The sequence below is a fragment of the Castanea sativa genome, chromosome 7 (assembly GCF_040712315.1).
Source record: "Castanea sativa cultivar Marrone di Chiusa Pesio chromosome 7, ASM4071231v1".
In the NCBI taxonomy this organism is placed as follows: domain Eukaryota; kingdom Viridiplantae; phylum Streptophyta; class Magnoliopsida; order Fagales; family Fagaceae; genus Castanea; species Castanea sativa.
Genome location: NC_134019.1, coordinates 17,131,715 through 17,147,082, shown reverse-complemented (window position 1 = coordinate 17,147,082; position 15,368 = coordinate 17,131,715). Strand labels below are relative to the sequence as shown.

The 15,368-nt window shown below is 34.3% G+C and overlaps 1 pseudogene; it reads left to right on the top strand.

The window, feature by feature from the left end:
• Positions 1–5,424: 5,424 nt before the first annotated feature.
• Positions 5,425–8,595, top strand: LOC142644060 (G-type lectin S-receptor-like serine/threonine-protein kinase RLK1; annotated as a pseudogene).
• The last annotated feature ends 6,773 nt before the right edge of the window (positions 8,596–15,368 follow it).

Below are 15,368 nucleotides of genomic sequence, written 5' to 3'. Positions count from 1 at the left end.
TTATTACAAAATTTCCACATTTAGTTCTGATTACTTAGGAGCTTGTGAGTGTGTCATGTGTGTTCTAGTTCTCCCATTAAAGTACCAATTACTAATGATTTTTCTGCACATCATTGAATTGTGTTGAACTCCCTGACAGACTAAAGGACCTCATTGTTTACAAGCTTGATGGTGAAATACTTCACAAGGAAGCCAGCCAAGGTATATGTTTAGATGGGGAAGCTGATGTTGGTATTGTCATAGCTTTCTAGCTTGGTGTAACTTTGAGGATAACCCATTTTTAATAATCAAAATCCTAAGCTCTTTTTGTAATAAGTGAATAAATTAGTTGTTAAGGCCTTTGTTTTAATATAAATCATGTTTACAAAGTTAAAATTAAATAAATTTTCTTGATTGTGTTTGGATGAGCTTATTTTGACTACCTTATCTTGTTAAAAAATAAGCTGTAGAACAGTACAACTACTCTTAGAAAATTAATACAACTTTTGTTTGTTCCCTACTTTGCCATTTGGCTTCTTATTCCTGATAATAAAAGGATAGGTGATGCGCATGAATTGCCTCCACAACCAGCAGCTGCTCCTCGTTGGAATGGCCAACCTATTGACCGTGCTGGTAAGGTTCTGTTTGCAATCTGGAAACTTTTTCCAATGCTGCATTATGAGCTTGAAGTTGTGTGAGTGCAGCATGAGATGTTCATGATCTTATAATTTTCTTGAGACCCATCCTTTCTATGTTTGTAGTAGTGGGACTATCTTGATTCAAGGGAAAGATCTTTTTTGATTACCTTAACTTCTTGACTAGTTACCTTGAACAAATTTAGTTATTTAAAAAGTTTAAAGTTATTCAAGTAGAGTTACTGTTAACATCCAATCACTTTTGAACTGAAGTGTCGGCAAAAGTAATCTACAATTGGGCAGCAAAGTGTGGGAACTATTTCTTGGGGATACTTAAATTGATTTTATGGAAGGCATATCAAGGAAAACTATTTCTTAGTGATACTTAAATTGATTTTATGCTAGGCAGTGCAACATATTTCTTGTGTGTTCTAGTTCTCTCATTTTAAGTACTATCTATTAATGATTGTTCAGCACAGTTGTTCCTGAAACAAAGCCATTGAATCGTTCTAAACTCTCCGAAAGACTACAGGACCTCATTGTTACAAGCTTGTTATCAAGCCATCTCAAATGCCACACAAGGAAGCCAGGTGCCAGCCAAGGATTTTATTTAGATGGTGAAAGTGATGTTGGTGCTGTCATGGCCTTCTAGCTTGGCGGAGTATTCTCTACCAACGTACTATACATTACATTCCTGGATACCTGAGTTGATGTGCAGAACACATATAAGATAATAAGGTATGATGGAACTGTGATCAATGCCCAACATTGGGGTTTTGGTGGCTACTAAGGTACTTCATAATGAAGAAGCACTGTTAGACTACAGAATGAGCAACTTAAAGCGACGACGCATGATATACTCCAACGTATGAAGAGGACCCAAGGAGATGGAGCTTGGTGTATGTTGATTAGCCATAATTTTATGCCGCACCTTCTCACCCTGGTGTACTTTTTCCATGTTTATTAGTTAGCTATCTTATTTTTCACTTAACTGTTTTGAAGCTGCAATCGCCGACCTTTGTAAATTACATAGTTATGGCATCTAGATGAAGATTGTACTACTTTATGCTCAAGTTTTCTTCATGTTCATAGAGTCACGGGTAACATAGGTCCGTACTACTTTATGCTCAAGTTTTCTTTCAAGTTTACTTTATGCTAAGGGGTTGGCCTAGTAGTTCTTAAGGCTTCATGATTTCCTTTTGCTAGCATCTTGGGGCGACTCCAAAGTGATTCCTCCTTGTAATTACCCAGTGTGTGAGATGGGAGGACTGTACATGCTCAAGGCGATAGTCAGATACTTAAAGAGGTCTAAGCATCCTTGTTATCAAAAAAAGAAAGAAAAAAAAACCCGTAGTTCTGTATGCTTTGAGTTTTCTTCACGTACAAAGTTTGGATTAGCAACTATTTTGAGGGATTGGTTGTGGTTGCTTTCCTTTTGCAATTAATTCTTTTATGAAATGATCTAGATGGAAAGATATTATTAAACAAATGATGCCATATTCGGATGTTTATTGTAAGATATGATACTATCTTAGTTGCTATGTTGAGTCGAAACCTGCTTTTGTAGTTTTTAGTATCATTGAGATCAAGCACGAAACCAGGATTCGAACCTAAGGGGCAAAGCTTAAAACAAATTTTTTTTTTTTATGAAAATGAAAATTAACATCTATTTCATATTCAACAAAATACTACATATAAAATAAATGTTTCTTAAATATTTGATATTATAAAAATGTCAACAAAGTATAACATATAAAATAGGTGTTTCTTAAACATTTCAACATATTCATCTAAATAGAACTCAATGTTATTTTAGAGGAGATCCAAATATATATATATATATATATATATATATATATATATATATATATATATATATTTAAGGGCAAATCTTTTTCTTTTTTTTTTCCAAATTACATATGTATACCAGTTTTTTTTTTTTTTAAATTCGGGGGCTATTAGGACCAAAATTTAAAATTTCATCACATATATATACATTAGCTTTTTTGGGGGGGGGGGGGGGAGGGGCAATGGCCCCACCTTGCCCTAGCGTGGGTCCGTCCTTGGTTGAGATCGTGTAAACAATAATGCACCATTCAGATGCAACATATTTTAAACTAGGATAGGATTTTGTACCGTGGTGCAGACACCAAGTTAATGCCAATTGATTCCACTAGTCCATATTATGGGATTCAAATTTGTTTTGAGGGTTTTAACTTTTAAGGGTTTAATTGCAATCTTAATTATGATTTTTTTTTTTTTGCTACAATTATGAATTATGAATTGATTTCCCTTATTTCATGTACTTTGGTACCTTGTTTATAGATCCTAGAGTAATCCCAAGCTCTCCAAACAAGGCTATTTTGCATAGTCCGGGACTATGCTCCCTCACTCTTATAAAGGGGTGGGTCCCACCCACCATGGGGCCCACCTCTCTGTGAGAGGTAGGGAGCAAAGTCTTAGATTATGCAATAATTTTCCCCCCAAACAGCCACCACTAGATCCTACATTAACATTACATTGCGCTCCAAAGTGAAGTCTTGGTTTAGTTTTAACAACAAACACCTTATAAACATTCAACAATAACATCAAATACACACTTATTTTTCTATTATGTGAATCCTCTTATGACTAAAATGTAAATGAATTCACACATTGCACAGATCTAAACTAAAAATAAAAGTAAAAATTGTAAGAAACTTTAGATCCAAACGTAATAACACGGGAGAAATTTATTAAAATAGACTAATAGAAAAGTTACAATTTGCTTCATTTCTAGGGATCTATCACAATGAAAGTGTTGAGAAATGAGAAACGAGATACAGAATACGTTTGTTTTGGCAATGAGCCACGTGAGTGGTGGAGATTTTTGTGATTCAGTTCTCTGGAGTTGTACAAGTCCACATTACAAGTGTTAGATATGGCGGTATCTTGCTCTCAAATGACGGTGATTTTTTTTTCTTTTCAAATCAACAATTCTACCAATTCTTTTGTATTCTTGTCATACTTTTTTCAAGTCAACTTTAAATATTCCTGAGATAAAAAGGGAAAAAAACCTTTATGTAAGTACATATATTGATGAAAATATCATTTTTTTTAATCATGTTATTGAATGTAAAGTTTTATTTTATCAAATAGTAGACATCGTATTGAATCTCGCCTATATATATTTAAAAGAAAAAAAAACATTATTGATGCATTTGCAGGAAAATAATAATTATTTAATGATCACTATAAATTAAAATTCTATGTAGTGAATTGGGCAATGCACCAAATGATGTTTTGTAGTCTGTTAAAAAAAAAGCCATGATTTCTTTCTCTATCTTTGGTACATGCATATTGATAATTGCTTGAGCTTTTGCAGGTTAACTGGAGTAGCTTACTCAATGAAGCCTTGAACCTCCTTCCAGCTTTATATGCTTTTGTGCAAGATGGACACAAGATTTCAAGCTTGGGAGCTAGAGTACAAGAAAAAAAAACTTCAAATAAGTATCTATAAAGTATTAACAAACTATGACAAATACATAAAATTATTGTTTTTTTAACATATAGAGATGTAATCATCTACTAATAAAGACAAAAAAAAAAAAAACAAAATACCATTGTTTTCAAATATATTATAGTGCAATCATCTATGCAATCTCAATTTATAGATTTACTAGTTTTCAATTTATAGATTTATCTAATTTAGTGAGCTAATAATCTTGGAGGATAGGGGGCCCAACTATAAAAAAAAAAAAAAAAAAAAAAGAGGTTTGGTTAATGTATGCTCTTACGGTACACATTAGTCATCTATTTTTGAAATTTTTTTAGGAAAAAGATTTTCCATAAAAAGTTTTCTAAAATGGTTTACTAACATATGTCCTAAGGGCATACAATAGGAAAACTCATTAAAAAAATTATACTTTAAAAAAAAAAAAGTCTTCTTTGGGTTAGGAGGGACTCAGGCCCCTATGCGCCCCCCTTAGGTCGGTCCATATTTTGTGAAAAATATGAAGATTGTATTTCTACAATTTGTCTCACACTTTTTTCAAGTTCACGCGCCTTCAATGTTCAATTTTTCTTTTATTTTATTTACTTGAGAAATAAACTAATTGCTAAACACACACGCACACACACTTAATTACACTCTCTCACCAAATATCCTCAACATGAGTTTTTGGCCTTACATGAAACTTATGCCCCACGGTGGAAGGAAAATATTGCATAATGGATTAATGGTCAATAAGTCACCCAACAAAAAAAAACAAAAGTTGTCAACAAGTCAAATTTTTGATGATTTTAATATTGATAAAAAAATCTCTACGTGGTTACGTAAAAGATGGTAGTCAAATGAATCCAACACTACATCTTATCACTTGTGTGTGGTGAGCTTTGGGGGTTTGGCTTAAAGTCTATGCTATCACTAAGTCAATCATGTCATTAAGAGCACAAACTCATGATATTTTACTTAATCATGACTTCCACGCATGCAAATGTCCACAACATGAATCTTTGGCCTTACGTAAGATATTGCATAATGAATTAATAATTTAATGGTCAACAAGTCACACAACAAAGAAACCAAATATGTCAGTAAATCAATTCTTGATTATTCTAATATTGATGAAAAATGTCCATGCAGTCTCGTCAAAGATGGCCATCAAATAAACCTATCACTACATCCCATCTCTTGTGTGTGGTAATATCTTACTCATTTGTGAGCCTTAATTTCCACAAATATCCACAACGTGAATTTCGGACGTGTATTTCCTGTATAATCTCATTTTCTGACCTTCTAACAAGGCTCATTGCCTAATTATTGTATGAATTTGCTAAAATTCCAGACAAAACCATAGTTTGGTATGCTAATGTGGATAATCCTGCACCGAGGGGATCAAAAGTGGAGCTAATTACTAATAGTGGGCTAGTACTTACTGGCCCTAAAGGCAATGAGTTATGGGCAACAAATACCTCTGGTACTCTCTATGGTCATATGAACAATACAGGCAACTCTGTGCTTGAAGATAGCAACTTTAATAAGTTATGGGAGAGCTTCAAGAATCCATGGGATACATTGTTGCCTACACAAATTTTGGAAAGGGGATGGGTTCTTTCATCTCAACAATCGGAGACCAAATTTTCCAAAGGCAGGTTCCAGCTACGATTCATTGATAATCTTTTGCTCAATACCATAAACTTGCCCACTAATAATCCTAATGATGCTTATTATACTGCTGGTGATTCTAGTGCATCAAGTCCTGGTAAACAATTGGTCTTCAATGAGTCAGGCTACATTTACATCTTGAAAAATAACAACCAAACATTTCCTCTAAGTTAGGCAATGGTAGGCTCAACTGCTGATTCCTATTATAGAGCTACTCTAAACTTTGATGGAGTTTCACTACAAAAAACGCGGGCTATAGCCACGTTTATAAAAAAACGCGGCTATACTTGACCTATAGCCGGGTTTCTAGGAAACACGGCAATAGACCTAACCTATAGCCGCATCTTTTAAACGCGGCCATAGGCTAGGTCTAAAGCCGCATTTGTAAGTGACTTGAGCTGCGTTTTACGTCCGGCCTATAGCTGTGTTTTTAAAAACACGGCTATAGGTCCAACCAAATAAAATTTTTTAGCAAGCTAGCATGTACAGTAGAACAAATATTTTTTTATAAAGGCAGGGCTATAGTTACGTTTTTTAAAATGCGGCAATAGGTTAGGTCTAAGCCGCGTTTGTAAGTGCCTTTAGTTGCGTTTCTACGTCTAGCCTATAGCCGCGTTTTCAAAACGTGGCTATAGGTCCAGCCAAAAAATATTTTTTTTAAAAGGATGGCATGTACAGCGGAACAAATATTTTTTTATAAAGGAGGGCTATAGCCACATTTCCTAGAAATGCGGCTTTAGACCTAATCTATAGCCGCGTTTTTTAAAACGTGGCCCTAGGTTAGGTCTAAAGTTGCGTTTGTAGGTGCCTTGAGCTGCGTTTTTTAGTCTGGACTGTAGCCGCATTTTTGAAAACGCAGCTATAAGTCCAGCCAAATAATATATATTTTTAAAAAAAGATGGCCTATGCATGTTTTTTTTTAAAAAAATTTCCCCTACAGAGGGCCTATAGCCGCGTTTTCAAAAACGCGGCTATAGCTCTAGCCAAATAATATATGTTTTTTAAAAAGATGGTCTGTGGATCCCAATAATTTGTTTTTTTTTTATATAAGGGAGGGGCTATAGCCGCGTTTTTAAAAACGCGGCTATAGGTAACAGCAATAAAAAAAAGAAAAGAACCCCACTTTGCCACCTACCCCCACTCTTATCTTTTCTTTTCTTGGTCCTTCTTCAACACGCGTGCTTTCTTTCCTGGGTTTCTTAATTTCCTGGGTTTCTCTCTTTCTTCTCTACAAATCATGCCAAGGTCTTCTTTCTTTCTTTCTTTCTTTTTTTCTTTTTTTTTTTCCCTTTTTCTTTCTTCCTTCTTCACTCCAGCACAACACTTTTTTTTTTCTTTCTTTCCTTCTTTTTTTTTTCTTTCAACACAACGCACACACTCCTCTCCCTCAGTGTCCCACCGGTACACTCCACACCACCATGTACTTCATTTTTCAGGTAAGGGTCACCGAGAAACTTCATAAGAAAAGCTAAAGGCTCACTCATCTCTACTATTCAAGGTAAAAATTTTCTAATCTTTTTATGGGTATTATACTTTTGCTAGAGGTTATTTTTGCTATTTTGTTGCTGATATTGTGTTTATGTTTAAATGAGTTTGTGTTCTTGAGCTTGTTCTTGTGTTTCTGAGCTTGTGCTTTTGTGTTCTTTGAATGGATTTAGTGTTAAATTTGGGTTGGTTTTGTTGAATGAGAGGAGATTCATGGGTTTGAATTGTTATATTTTGGAGCACGTTGTATTTGTATTGACAATATGTTGTGTTTGATTTTGAATTTTTTGGGTATGTTTGTATTGTGAATATGTTGTGTTTGATTTTAAACTTTTTGGGTTTGTATTTGATTTTGAATTTTTTGGGTTTGTGTTTAATTTTGATTTTTTTTTCGTTTGAATTTTGAATTTTTTGGGGGAAATAAAAAACCCAGAATTTTTTTTTTTTTAATAAAACCTACAGCCGCGGTTATAAACGCAGCTCAAAGTGGGCCTGTAGCCGCGTTTTTAAAAAACGCAGCTATAGGTCTCAGACTATAGCCGTGGTTAAAAACGCGGCTTTAGGCATGACCTTTAGCCGTTGTTATAAAAACACAGCTACAGACCCGTAGGGGGCTGTTGCTGCGCCGCTTAGGCCTGGGTTGAAAACGCAGCTATAACCTATAGTCGCGTTTTCAGGGTCTATAGCCGCGTTTTTGAAACGTGGCTACAGACCCTGTTTTTTGTAGTGTTTTCACCCAATATTCTCACCCAAAGACTTCCAACGCCAATGTAAGCTGGACTGTGATATGGTCTTTGTCAGATAATATTTGTGTTTCCAGTAATGTACGCACAGGTAGTGGCACTTGTGGTTATAATAGTATATGTACCCTCAAACCAGATCGAAGGCCGATGTGTACATGCCCTAACATATACTCCTTACTTGATCCAAATGATCCGTATGGCAGCTGCATTCCGGACTTCATACAAGGCTGTGAAGAAGACAAGCTAAGTCCTAGAAAAGATCTTTATTCTATTGAAGTGCTAATAAATACTGATTGGCCAAACTCAGACTACAAGTTTCTGAAGCCTTATACAGAAGATCAATGCAAAACGTCTTGCATGGAAGATTGTATGTGTGCTGTTGCAATTTTCAGATTAGGTGATAGCTCTTTGGAAGAAGAAGCTGCTTCTCTCAAATGGGAAAATGGACAACAACCTTAATGGCGGGAACACTTTTATAAAAATCAGAAACAACAATTCCATCACACTTCCGGATGGCGGCTTACCAAATCCAGAAGCAAAGAAGAATCAGGACAAATTGATCTTCATGTGGTCAATGCTTGGGGGTAAACTAATCCTCTCAATTTGAAGTCTTATTAGATTTCTTTATTTAAATCAAATTTTATAAATTTATAAGTGCACAAACTACATATTATGTCATTTAAAATTTTAAAATGATTTGAGAGTCCATACATTTTTTTTAAACCCTAAATGTATTTATTAAAAATCACAAGAGATACTAATTATTTGACTTGCAAGATTTTTTATAATAGTCTATAGTCTATACGTGATTAAATAAATAAATAAAATAGAAGTGTAAAATATGAAAAAAGAAAAAGATGGATAGAATAAAGAGGACCCATAATAGGTGGGGTGTGAATATTTTCTAAACAAGGAAATTAGTGAGAGTGGAGGGTAGGTAACAGAAATAGAAACAAAAAATCGGACGCAGGTAATCTGGTTTTCCAAAAATGCAACTGTCACACTCCACTCAAATTCAACAATACAATATATATGATATCTCCTTTAATCTAATAATCTAAATTCATCTAGACCGTCAGATGCTTTGCCTTGAAGCCCAAGCAACGGCCTAAAAAAACAAACCAAACCAAAATCCATACAGCGCGAAGCATAGTACACAAACTCCGAGTCTCTTTCTCTTTCTCTCTCTCTCTTTTTTTTCCTCTCAGACATAAACAAAACCGAACCGCTCAGACATCTCTCCGAACTCTGAGGAAACAAAAGAGATGAAGCGGTTTGTGGCGAGGAGTCTGGCGAGGGGGCTGATCAGCCGCAGCGGCAACGGCAACAGTTACATGTCGATGGCTGAATTTGTAAGCCTAGTTATATGACTCTTGGTCTTACCTCTTCATCTAGCCTAGTGAGCATGGATTCAAACTTTTGATTTTGCTTGTTAGGGCATATATGATTGGATGTTAGGAACATATGTCAATATGTTATGTATTGGCTAATCTTTTGACAAAACACAAATTTAGTAGATTTAGGATGTGTTTAATGCTTCGAGAAACAAAGTTTCAAGTTCAAGTGTTAAAGCCATGCAAGTTTGTCCAAGAAACAAGTGAAAAAGTGTTGTTCATTAAAACTCGACAACTAGCTCGACAGCTAGCATCTATCGAGGTCTAAAAGAGCCGGTTAAACCCGAGGCTCAACAGCTACTTAATAGCTATGGTATTTATCGAGATTTATGAAACTCAGTTTTTTTGGACTAATTTTCATCCAATCCATGATTATATGTTTGGGCTTTCTTTTCTCACAACCCTAAATATATATAAGGATTATTTAAAGGGCCGTATCAGGTTGCACAGCCAAGAGCACAATTGCACAAGAGCATAATTTCACAAGTATGACCACAAACCTAGTTTGCCCAAATTCTTGAAAAAGCTGCTGTATTTGTACACTGTAGGATTTTGTAACCAAGCAACTTCGTGATCTTCATATGTTGAAGAACATAAGAACTTTGCAGCCAACATCCTTCTTAAGTTGGTGATCAAGTCGCGTACTGGGATCCACGCATTTATTGGTTAGTCACGTATTGGGAGTCGTGCATTGAAAATGAGAAATTGTCACTACAGAACAAGTCCAATTAGGTATTGGGGTAAGGGTTCAACTGTAGGTTCGTATAAGATACTGGGATTCCTTTACTTGTAACAGCTTGTTTTGATAATAGTGGATTCTCGGGAGTGGTGACCTTAAAATCACCTAGTGGGGTTTTTGCCATGTAGGTTTTTCCCATTCTTAAACAAATCACCGTGTCATTTAATTTCCACTGCATATTTAGTTATTTGGTGATTTGTCTGTGCTGCCACGCTTGTTGCATGTAATTGAACCTAATTAATTCACTTGGTTAATTAATTGGTTAATTTATCACAAGGGGTCAATACATTCTTGGCATATCATTGCTCACTTTGCCTTTGAATGAAAGTACTAAGTGCAACCTCCAAGGAAGTTCTAGATGATGGCGATGATGCATGTGGTGAATTAAAATTCCTTGGAATAGGAGGATTCAACACATTCAAGAATGATGAAAGTGTTGCACATTCATTTGTAGCATGGTTTATCTCATGATAGATTTTACACACCTCCATTGGGTCCTCTCTAAAGGTAGCACTAACACTTTTACTTCCTTTCATTTTGAGTGGCTCAATTTCTTTAGTTAAAATACCGGTTTTTGCACTCATGTTATCATCTTCCTTTAACTTGAAAACACTTCCACTAGAGTTAGTTTTAGTCCTATTAGTGGAGTCCATAGGGCGAGGTCCAGTCCATATGTTAGAGTCTTTAGCTATCTTATCAAGATAATCCATTGCATCTTCGAGTTTTTTTTTTTTTGTGGTAAAAAGTCCCCTCCACATGAGAATTGAACAAACTATTGGTCCCTAGGTGTAAGTCCTTCATAAAAATAGCTAACCAATCTCCAATCTTCATACCCATGAGTTGGGCAGAAATTGAAAAGATCTTTGTACTTTTCCCAAGCTTGGTATAAGGTCTCATTATCTCCTTGGACAAAACTAGCTATCCTTCTTTTAACTTGCTGGACTTTGTGGGGAGGGAAATGTTTCTTAAAAAACTCTTGGGTCATCTCCCTCCAATTACCTATAGACTTAGGTTTCAAGATGTAAAGCCAACTTCTTACCTTATCCTTAAAAGAAAAAGGAAAGAAACATAACTTAGCAGTCTCAATAATATTTTGTGGATATAAACTACTAATTAACTCTTCAAAATCTCTAACATGGACATAAGGATTTTAATTTTCTCGTCCGCTAAAGTCAGGAAGTATTGCTAATAAACCTTGTTTCACTTCTACATGTGGTGCATTAGGTGGAAACATGATGCATGAAGGAACAGAATTTTGTGTGGGATGCAACAGTTCATACATAATTCTTCTATTTTCCTTATGATTATTACGTGTTTCATCACCCATGATTGATGAACAAGGTGAAGGCAAAGGTGTGTCAAAAAGATTACCAAAGTAAGTTTCAAAAATTTCTAATCTGCCTCTCTTGTTTCTAACCTAAATGCTCATGCAACAATGAATGCACAATCAAATCAAATCAAATTTAAAATGAAAAACAGACAAAAAATAAAATACAAAATAAGGGTAAAGAAAATGGAACGAAGTTACCAATAGAAGAATTTCCACCGATTGTGCTTTGCTCTCAAAAATTGCCTCTAAACACGCAACAGCTCCCCGGCAACGGCGCCAAAATTGCTTGCTCACTCCTAAGTGCAGGAGATCGTAGCAGTATAATTCTCGGAGTACTGAGGTCGAACCACAAGGAGTGAGGTAAATTCAAAGACAATGTAATTAAAAAAAAAAAAAAACCTTTTGGTGAAGATGAAGATTAATTTTTTCCTGGTGACTGTAAACAAGAATAACAATGATAACTAATTTAAATCAATAATGTAAATACTAGAGCAACGAAGTGTTTCCCTATATCGATATGAAATTATTTGTGATCTAAGAAATTATATATTTCATAATTGATTGTTTTATACAATTAAATACTTATGATTTGGTTGAATTGAGAAATTCAAGAACGCATGATAACCTAGATTAATAATGCGGTTAGAAAACTTTTCATAAAAACTTATTCACTTTAAAACCTGATTTCTATTTGAAACTATTAGAAATTCATCTAAACAATAAGAAAAATATTTTTGAACTTATTGAAAGCATGGAAGAACTAATAAATCAAAAGAAATCTAATTAAACAATCAAATATGTTGTTGATAAAATCCTAAAAAAAATCACATTGAATATTCGTACCGTATAGAAGAAACATAACTCCTAGCCCTAGCAAAGAGTTTAGGCTACCATTAGAGAAAGGAAAATACAAGGTTTTCTCCACCAAATTCATTCTACACAACCTCACTTCAAAACCCTAATGTCAAAGTGTCCAACGAAAATAATACTTTTCTATTTTAATTTTTGTCTAGATTTACAGCAGTAAAATTGTAAGTTAATTTAGGCCTTCAAAAATTGTGAATTTTGAAAAACTTAAAACTTAAAATTGAATATTCGTACCGTATAGAAGAAACATAACTCCTAGCCCTAGCAAAGAGTTTAGGCTACCATTAGAGAAAGAAAAATACAAGGTTTTCTCCACCAAATTCATTCTACACAACCTCACTTCAAAACCCTAATGTCAAAGTGTCCAACGAAAATAATACTTTTCTATTTTAATTTCTGTCTAGATTTACAGCAGTAAATTGTAAGTTAATTTAGGCCTTCAAAAATTGTGAATTTTGAAAAACTTAAAACTGAAAAGTTGTAGATATTTAAGTCATGGTTCCAACCCATTTGGCGTTGTGTCAATTGGATTTTTGAAAAGAAAGATACGCCCAAAATACCGATCAGTGCTCAATATGATTTTTCCTTTTCAGATTCTATCTCTTTGATTTCTTTCCTTATTTGAAGCTTCCAAACATGGTAGATGACCCAAGCATTCCAGCTGCACCTCCTTATACATTTAAGCATAGTCTTTTAGCTCTACTTTAATTCTAGTTTGGCTTCCATTCCCTCACAAACTCTTGTAAACTCATCTTTTTCACATGATTTCCTGAAAGTAGAAATCTTATTCAAGTAATTATGTAAAGATAAATAATAAGGACTAGTGAAAATCATAGTTCAATTATACAAATTAATTATAGTAATAAGGAGATAACGCCCACATAAATATATAACAAGTATACATTTTAAGGAGTTGTCACAACCTATCTGAAAATTTTGTCATTCTTGCTACTTTGTCAAATTTCTGCTTGTAGCTTAGCCCTCCCCAACTCACAAGTCACCACTCTTAGCCCACACCCAGGCATTCCTTTCCCCTTTTCTGCATACCTTAATCTCATAAATGTTCCTTAATCAGCCACAAATAAACCTTATCCCATTACAGACCTGGTTTTGCATCACTCTCACTAGTCCACTATAAGCCTACACAACCATTCACCCAAAATACCCCTTTTCGCTATCCTACTCATGTACCACATACATATTCCTTGAGAATCTTGGTTTACATTTGCTGCATTGAGCTAGAATCTCCCTCTCTCTCCCTTCACACCATGCCAAATAACCCTTTTCTTTTCACCATGGAACCATTAGTCTTTACTTCTTGTTTTATTATTGTAGGATATAATGTATTTGTAACCATAGAATTATTCCCTCATATTGATGTAATGAAGGCTGAAAGTATCATAGACCCTTTTGACTAAGACACACAGGGACTTCTAGAAGTGAATACTTTCCTAAATTTGTTTAATAGTTGACTATCGAACCTTAAGTATAATTTCACCTTGCCGCTGGAGAATTTATTATTCTTGTAATATCGTAAAAGGACCACTAACCCAAATAATTAATCGTTTGTTGGGCTTTGTTGTTGTCTTTTGTCAAGGTGCAGCCTTATCTCTTACTTAGACAGGCTTATCACCACACTGAAAGCCTTTGGGCTTTATTTCAAGAACCCATTGTTGAGTTTCGGTTTGACTTCCCTACCTTGTACTTGGGAACATCAAAGTTTTCTCCCTCAACAATTTTTAACTTAAACCATATGATAATGTCATGTAATTTTTTGTTTGCACTTATTTTGAATATTTTATCACACAGCTTTAAAGAGGTATTTTGATCCTAATTAACTTGTATATAATTACAATTTGGCCAATAACAAATATTTATCATTTTATTGAGTATTAAAATGAAATCTATCATGCCCACATAGAGCTTCTAGTTGGTTACATAGTCCATAAAATGCCACATATTATACCAAGATCAACCTTAGGGTTCGTTTGGTTGGAATTGTGGAAAAATGGGAGGATAAAAATGGTGGGAGATGGAAAAGTAAGAGGATAGAAAATATTTTAATTTCTCTCATTTTTGTTTGGTCGGGAGTGAAAAAGTGGAGGGATGAAAAAAGTGAGTTTGTATAAATTTACTCATACACCCTTATTAAAAAATGATGGTCAATTAAAACAGAAAAAAGTGATTAACAAAAAAAAAAAAAAGCAATAACCTAATCTATTAAAATATAAAAATCATGTCCCAAAAAAAAAAAAAATTATGTCTAGTTGAAAAAAACAAAAAAAAAAAACACAACCATCACACCCACAACCTAGGAAATCAAAAAAGAAGAAAAAAAAAAAGGCAATGTCCAGGAAAGGAAAAGAAAAAAAAAAGGAAGAGACAATTGCCCACGAAAGCACAGAAAAAGAAAAGAAAGGAATTGGACGAATTGTCCATGTGCAAGTGCACATGGGCATTTTTGTCCATTAAGTAGCCACTTGGGCATGGACATTTTTCTTCATTAAGTAGCCCTATTTTCTCTTCATTTTGGGAAGAAAACTTTTTGGTGAGTTAGGGGAGAAAACACCCGAGTCTCACTACTTATTTTGCCTTCCACCTCAGCCAACCAAACGCACTCCAAAAAAGTTTTTCTTCCTATTTTCTCTTCAAAGTTTTCTGTCTACCTTATCTCACCTTCAAACAAACACACCTTAAGTTTTTTTTTTTTTTTTTTTTTTTCACCTTAAGGTGTTTTAGATCATAGGTATTTACTATTTAGACAAAAAAAAAAAAAAAAGGTATTAGATTAGGTGTATGATTAGTTTACTCTTTATTTTTTTAAATGAATAATTAACTTGGTATATATTTTTTTTTTTTTTTGAGAACAAGTCACAAAAATAAAATTTCTTAAATTATACATGTGACAGAAAACTAGACATTAATTGAAATCTTATATATATGATTACCATCTTAACAAATTGTGAAAAAAATTGGTGTTTTTAGCAAAATTGTTTAGTGCCTGTGCCACTATCCACATAAGAACCAAGATTAGAAAAGCAAACTCAAAC